The sequence below is a fragment of the Amphibalanus amphitrite genome, unplaced genomic scaffold (genome assembly GCF_019059575.1).
Source record: "Amphibalanus amphitrite isolate SeventyFive unplaced genomic scaffold, NRLGWU_Aamphi_draft 000776F_arrow, whole genome shotgun sequence".
Classification (NCBI taxonomy): domain Eukaryota; kingdom Metazoa; phylum Arthropoda; class Thecostraca; order Balanomorpha; family Balanidae; genus Amphibalanus; species Amphibalanus amphitrite.
In genome coordinates, this window is record NW_024882270.1 from 63,905 (window position 1) to 72,253 (window position 8,349).

At 43.7% G+C, this 8,349-nt stretch overlaps 1 long non-coding RNA gene across 1 annotated transcript; it reads right to left on the reverse strand.

The window, feature by feature from the left end:
* Positions 1–30: 30 nt before the first annotated feature.
* Positions 31–2,546, reverse strand: LOC122365991. Its single transcript, XR_006253821.1, has 4 exons — positions 2,457–2,546; positions 2,007–2,052; positions 716–1,194; positions 31–440 (listed from the first exon to the last, which is right to left on the reverse strand). It is a non-coding gene; the product is annotated as an uncharacterized LOC122365991 (long non-coding RNA).
* Positions 2,547–8,349: the final 5,803 nt, after the last annotated feature.

An 8,349-nucleotide genomic window follows, 5' to 3' on the forward strand; every position in this document is an offset into this window, starting at 1 on the left:
GTAAGCAGTAACGTATCGTTAAGCGGCGGGCACCGGTGTTTACAATGGTTAAGCAAGTTTGGTAACGTAACAGCGATACACCTGTCAGATGATATATCGAACCACCTTTTCGACCCCTTTAGAAACAGCAACACCAAAGAACTCTACCAAGCGTGGAGATAGTAACAATTGTGCTCTATTTTAATTGCTGTACACCAGTATACGGATCGAGGCCAAGGTTATGTTTTTTTTTCTAATTCCAGTGACTGAGGTCTGCAAGGGAATGGTATGCGTTACCGCCACATGGTGAACTGTCTGTACGCCTGATGGCGGCGGGCCCGATTCAGCGCCCCAGGCTCGGGGTCCTCCTCCACACGTCTGATGGGAATGCCCCTCGTCTCAGAATGATAAATCATCGCCGCGGCAACGGTAGCCTCTGTGAGAGCCACCAGTTTTACTTGCTGAAATGAAGAAAGTTTGGTTAAATGGATCATATAAATATTGTTTCCGAAACGGTTGTCTGGTGTCGGGCATCGGCTACCCTACCTGCATCCTTCTAAAAAAAAAATGTTAGACAAAATGGTAAATATTTGTGTTTTGGGGCACCGCAAAGGCAACAGATCGAAAAAATGCCGTTCATGCACGTAACATGCACAAAAAATTACAGCGGTTTTCACACAAATTGCAATGCACTACTGGTATGCTGACGATATTAAAACTGATGTGCCTAACTCACTGGATCTTCCGTGAGGCAGCGTTCGTCACCACAGCAGCGCCGCTCTTCTGCAGTGGGCATGTCGGCACACCTGTAATGGTACATCAGTCATCAATTATAAGTATGGTTATAATTTTTCCAATTTTTTTTTACTGTAATTTTGCGCTCATTACACATTATTTTCTTTTTGGCGAACGTTAACAGTCAACATTGCATGAACATTTGCACTACATTGCCTTGTTTCAGATTTCAGAACCAGTTGCCTTAATTCATTCTCCCAAATAATGAATCGGTTGCACAGCATCAAGTTACAAGGTAACATAACTTCCGCAGATGCACCAAGCGAGGGCTGTCTCTGGCTGTCGGCCTGTCGGTGGATCGGCTGGAGTTTCGCCCTGTAGGCCCGCCTCCACCTGGGCTGCCAAGGACGGGTACTGTTGGAGGATGCTCCGAAGGGTATCTTCTACCCTGCCCTCCTCTGTCAGCCTCTGGAGGATCCTCTGTTGGAAAGGAAAATGTGATTATAGCCATACAATTAACTGAGGACCAGATTCCATGTCTGTAAAGTAGTGAAACGAAAGGAAACAAGTAAAAGATATTACCTCCCCCGCTCAACAACTTTTTTAACGTTGAAATCGTCCTTGTCCCAACTGGTTTCCCCCTCCCCCCAATGGCTGGCTGGATCCGCCATTGCATATGGCATAACTTACCAAATTAAGTTGCATATGGCATACCGATGTTTAACATACGAGCTTACAATACACATGTATGTACCTGAAGTGAAGCATATATTGCAGACGACTTGAAGAAGCAGTTCAACACAAAACCATTGGTTAAGTTATCCAATCAATAATACAGGACATCAAAGCCAATGGCCATGCGTAAAAACTTGTAAGCATGTTCTGGTACCCTACACAATAGTTTGAAACAAGCTGATGCAAGGAAGAAAAGCAGGGCCCTGTTTGGTCGCTGCTGCCAAAACAGCTTCCCTAACAGCCCACTAGTAGGTGGCTACTGTGTTAAAGGAATAGGACTAAGAAAGGGCTGTGCTGTTGACCAATGAGAGACTGAGAAACGCACGCAGGTTTGCTGACGTACGTTGACGTTGCTGCTAACGTCTGCACAGGTCTAAGAAATGAAAGAAAGAGCATGAAAGAAATAAACATCAACTAGCACAAGCATCTATTTTGTCCTGTCTGGGCAGACACGTAAAAAAGGATGACAGGCAATATAATCTAAGAAAGGAAACAGAGACATGGACTAGCATTACAGCATCTGGCATTTGCATATCTGCAAGTAGTCTGTCAATTACTGTCATCCTGCCGGTTGCATCCTCTTCAGCGGCAGCCAAGGCTTCCCTGTAGAATGATATGGAAAGACACAATTCTACAAGTTGTTTTTTTCTGACAAGTTCTTTGTAACACTTTAACAAGCAAGCATTATATTATACCTTGACAATTGTTCAATGCTCATTATGAAGATCATGCAGGAACATTTGATAATTAGTCACCCTGCGCTATTTCATTGATAGTGATGTGAAAGACATTATCAAAGTATATATTTCAAATTACTTGAGATCTTATAATTTTAACTTTTTTTGTGTTGAAAATGGACTTTAGAATCAAAATAGGCAAATGAATTATCAGTATCCGGGAAGATGCAATGCTGAAAGCTCCATATTACATTCTAATTTATCTCTTAAGCTTTGTGATATCAAACCTCTCAGAAATAACAACACATCCTATCCTTTGATGCCACTTACCGGCAGCTTTGTTCACTACCAAACAGCCGCCTTTGTGCCTTTGTTTTTCTTGCTTTGGGCATGTCAGTGGCATAGAAATAAAGGTCAGTGGTAACTGAAAAAAACATGGATATGATGATCAATAGTTACACAGCAGTTAGAATTTGATAGTATCGGCAACAGTAAATATTCAACTATATAGGTCAGTGTAATGCCGCAGGCAGCTCCATGGGTATATGTAAGCCTGGCGTCCCAGGAAGATGCCAGATTGGGACAACTGAACTAGTACCGTTGTAGGTTTGTAGGTTTGTAGAGTAGGTAGGTTCTAGGTTTGTAGGTTGTAGGTAATATTAGGTCAGGTTAGGTCAGATTTGTATTGGTCTATGTATCTCTGTCGTCCCAATCTGGCATCTTCCTGGGACGCCAGTCTTACTTATACCCATATATGATAAGCAGGGGTAAAGGAAATCTTTTTGAAATAAATATTCTTGAACAAAATTATATGCATGAGAAGAAGATGACCTTCTTTGGAGGAACAAAATAGTTACACAATCTGGAAAAATGTAACCAAACAGCCACTTATGCCGCAAAATGAGAATCAAGCCAATCACTGAGGACAAACAATTTCAAACCACCAAAACTATATTCTTGCTATTCACCAATAATCCTAAAATAGCGTTCCATGGCCATTATATGCATCTTTCACCCTTACCTCCGACAGATAACTAGCGCCACGGGCAGACACACGGGGAGACGGTTTACAACCGCTACAGTCCGACGAGTCTATCCTCCTCAAGGCTGATTGGCTTGAGTGTGACGTCATTGCTATGACATCATACAGTAGCTGCGGTAGAGAGTATAAACATAGTACCAATATGCTAAATAGTTTGAAATACTTTTTTGCGAATTATGCACTTCTGGCACCGGTTTTGAAAAGAAAATGGAAAATAATAATGTCAAAATAAAAACCAACGATATCTTCATATTTCAAGAAGGTGGCACTTTTCCTTTAAAGCAAATTTTACTGTTCCTCTAATGTGTGATCCAATAGCAAACCGTTCCAACTAGGAGCAAATAAGTTGCGCACCTGGGACGGTTCGAACCGGGCTTCTCCAACCGGTCACCCTACGACGCTATTGCGTGCATCCACTGAGCTACGGAGACCACCGACTACCCGCCGCGGTCAAACGCGATCAAATGTCACAAAACTGTCATTGGCGGTCAGAGGGTGAATGCCATTTTGTTTTGTGCTGACGGGGACCATTCCCGGTAGCTCAGTGGATGAACGCTCGTATCGTGAGCTGACCGGTGGGGGAAGCCCGGTTCGAAGTTCGAACCCTCCTGAGTGTCCGACTTTTTGGCTCCTGGTTGGAACGGTTTGCTATTGGTGGCTGCGACCTCATATAAGAGGAACAGTAATAATCGCTTTAAATTGGGGCGTTAGCTGCCGCACTATACCCATACCCCTAGTTCCCACGTCTCTAGACGATTGCCGTGCGAAACAATAGACACCAATCTGCTCAATCAAGGCCTCAATACTAACATGTTATGCAAAATATAGCTCCGCACCTCGATGCACGGGTGACAAGTTCTATCGGCTGTCCCATTGCCACGCTTAAGTGCTTCGTAATACGCATGGCAAGTAAATGATAGGCGCTGTCTTGGGCATAGGGCATTTTAACAAATGTTTTAGCGCAGTTGATGGGTAGAATAATTGGCAAATGGAGACGCGAAAGTTAACTACGCTCGCCCAGCCGCGCGATGGTCCATGCTTCCACCCCGCCTCACTCCCCAGCCCTCGCCAGCCGCCGCGCCGCGCCGCGCCGACCCGAGCCATGCCTCCGGGCTCGGCCCTCACCGCTGCGCTGACGTCACAGGCGGCCCACATCACCTTCCAGCCACCGACCCAGACCGGTGCCATACGGTGTGGGTAGGCTGTGCCGCTTGACAAGTAAGTGAAGCGGCACAGTCTACCGTTACCAGGCGGCTGCTGCCAATGCTGAGCCATAGGCGCCCGGTGGATAAAGAGTTGTGGAACATCAATCTGCCCCCGAGTGTACCATGTTACGAAGGCACCAAAACTACTTCGTTTATGTTCAAATGGTTGCTTAATTCGAATTCAGCTCCAAAAACCAGCCTAGAAACATGCAAAGCTCGAAAAAGTGAACCGAGGTCACAAAAGGTCAATGACCTGACCTGACCTTCAGGTGACCTTGACATCCACCCTAATTCACGGGAGCAACATCAAATCACATGTCTGAACGTTTGAAACCACGAAAAGCTTGCAAACGCGCCGCTAATGCGAGCCGACATACGCCAAATCGCGATTCCGGCCAAACATGATCTTGGAAAGTAGGCCACAGGTCAAAGGTCATTTGGGTCAGGGTCATGAAATTTTTAGGGTAGGTGTAAAATTGATCAATGCGAGGGAACTGAAAGTTTCGTCGCGATCGGCCGCTTTGCGAAAAACCTTAGGGGGTTGCATCACCCCCTGTCACAACCCCGAAGTCAACCGGTGACCAGGTTGACCTGTGACCAGGTCTCAGGCCAACCGGTGACCTCCGAGATTAGGTCAAGTGGCCCAAGATATGGGTGCGGTTTTTGATAAATAACTGCTGATTACCTATTTAGGGACATATTTGTGTTATGAGGTTATCGGTGGAGCCAACAAATAACTAAATGCACTTACTTTTATTTTATAAAAGTAAGTGCATTTAGTTATAAAAGAATAAAAGTAAGTGCATTTAGTTATTTGTTGGCTCCACCGATAATTTGATAAATAACTTCGCAAAAAAACGGTCACAGCGCCACAATTTTGGCATAATCGTGTTCACCTCGCTGAGGCGCGTCGAATGGTATACTTTTTGTTCGGGTGAGGTCAACTTGAGGTGTTGACCTCGGGCCAAGGTCAGGTCAGAGACCCCAGGTCACAAAGCTGGCCAAATGAGGTCATGTCGCATATCATTAGATTCGGCAGGTCTTCCCGAGTCCATTGGTGGCTTTCGCGACTCGCTAGCTCAATTTGGTCGGGAGTTATTAACGAAAAAGCTCTCATGACACTAGTGACTAGTGCAAAAGTGAAGCATCGGACCTTGCAAGGAGTGCATGAAATCACAATTCCTTGTGCTTGATATAGCTTTAGATCATTCCCGTCGCCAAAATAACATTTTCTATATTCCCCCATTGACTTACCTATTTATACCGCCTAATATACCTAATGGTGAGGTCACGTGACCGACCTGATCTCATGCGACCTTTAGGAAAAATTCCAGATATACAAGTTGTGATATATCTCCATGGAGGATACTACGTTCTGTAAGCTTCATCTCCCTGTGAACGTTCCATAATCTTCAAAAATGTTTTTTTAGACTTTGAACAGAAGACAAGTATAGCGCGATTCGATTCGTTATGGAGAACCTGCATCTGATAAATGCCTTTTTTTGGACTAAGAACCAAAATAACACAAAATTTGACCTCATGACTTTACCTTGACCTGACCTATACGTACCTACTTTTGACCGCGGATCGTAGAGCGCTTGATTTTCATGCTGCGATAGAGGACGCGTCCTTCATGAATGATAAGCCCACCCCGGGCGGGGAGAGGAAGGGGTTTGCCGTCTCTGACATGTTGTGACTTCTCGAATGGTTTTAGAGATAAATGCGTTAGGTATCTACCTTCCTTGATTTCAGCCGGACCTTTTCGCACCTACCACATAGCATATATCCTACCCATGCAGTGTCAGGCTATCTATAGACCAACAAGATTCTGACACAAAGGAAAATGTTTTTTTTTATGTGTTAGGCCATTCCAACTTCCAGCCTCGCCGACTATTGTATTGTGCCACAGTGGCAGAAACCGTCCCCAGCAGTACAGGCCAGTGTAAGCGGTCACAGCGGATGCTGTCTATGTTGCAATTGGATCTGTCCCCGTCAGTTGCCTGGGTCGGATGACTAGCAGCCCACAAAAAGGGAGGTTTGATCCAGGATGAGGATGGGCGGTCCTGGTTCTGCCGAAGACGGAGGAAGATAAACGAGAAAGAGGTCATCGTCCACCGGTCTCTAGGGATAAGGTTCGTGACATTTTTGGGAAATTGTTTGAATCCTTTGATGCTTTCTACATTTTTTTCTTTTGCAAACCGCTTACGAAAATGGGGTTCCAAATCGAATGGTTCCATCCAATCATCACAGCTGCTAGTGGCGGCTATAAGTGAGAGTTAAGGGATTACAACTGGGGCATTCCACGTCAAATCGAACAAAAATCGGCTGTTTTGCACCTTACCATCAGCGATTTCATTATAAATTTGTGAGCGAGTTCCTGTGTCGCCCCGAACATTACATTGATGTTTTTTGAACATTCTGACCACAGGTCTTCTAAATATAGGGCATCGAATTTTTACAAAATGCTGCATCTTTATATTTTTGAACGACCATAACTTTGGTTGTACTTGTTTGATTTGAATGAAATAAACCGTACTGTTTAGGTAATTTCTTAAGCATTTGTTTAGAATTGCACCTACTTAAATATATGACCTTGAAATTTGCTTAACTCTGTTCTTAAGCACAAAAATTGAAATAGCAAAAAACACGTCACCTTCGATTTGGCTAATTTTCATATATTTTATTGCCTACCATATTCTTAACAGCCTGTGAGAAAATTAGAGTGGGCCATTCATAAGCTTTGAAGAAAATGGCACATATGCAAACGTATTTTAGCACGCGCAGTGGAGGGGGAAGAGTGAATTTCGCCCCACCCCTCCTGTTTTTCGCCAATATCTCATAGTATTAATGCGAAATTAATTATAGCTTCCTGTCCAAAATTGAATTGCACATCTCATCGTGCAAGCAAGAAGAAAATCGGTTCACAACTGGTCTAGTAATAGCGGTGTAAAGTGAACATCCTGTCGCCGCGGCGACGCGGCGACTCGGCAGCCGGCGCCGACCGCTAGCCGCCGCCTGAATTGTAGACTGTGCCGGGACGGAACGGAACGGTTCCGTCTTTACATCGCGCTCCTTACCGCTGATTACGTTCGATTCGCGTCAAATTTTGTGAGAAGACTAAGAAATGTACAGGCAATCTTATGGTGTAAGAATTTTGAAAATCTATTGGTAAACAATTGAAATATTAACGTGTAAACAAATATTGTGATTGTTGCGTTTCCCGCGTAGGCCGATCCCGCCTCAGCCGGCGACATGTTACTCTTAGCAGGTCTCTAACTGCCATATTTATTATTGGATTAACTAGAAATTCCCCATACATATTCAAAAATGTATATTCTTTCGTATAGTGAAGATAAAAAGACGTGAAGATATCGTTGCGTGATAATGTTTTCGTTGAATTTTTGGCTTCATGATGCATTTCAATACGGCTCAAAATTCACCGCAAAATACCGTTTGCCTGAGACACTTTTACTATGGAACTTGAATGCTTGACTACGATGACTATGTATTTCCATTCTCGCAGAGTTTGAGATATCACTAATCAGCAATCATTCATTTCAGAAAGTGTACACAAGCAAGCATGTCTTGACTCTGTCTTTCAAGGTCACGCGCGGTTGCGTGATGTTGATGCATGAAAACGGCGTTTGCCGCGATAGTTATGAATGGCCCACTCCAATTTTTTCACAGATGGTTAGGAACATTGTGACGGACATAATATGTAAAAATTACCCGAATCGAAGGTGACGTGTTTTTTGCTATTTAAATTTTTCTGTTTTAATTCAAGGTCAAATGCATTTCAAGGTCACTTCAATTTAATTTTATAATTAAAAATCAAAGCCTTATCAATTGCCTACAAGACCCGGTTAATATCATTTTGATACCAGAAAAGGAACCAGAGTTATAGACATTTAAAAAATTGATGTGTGGCATTTTTGGCTATATTCGATGACCTATATCTCAGCGATACTTTATCAAA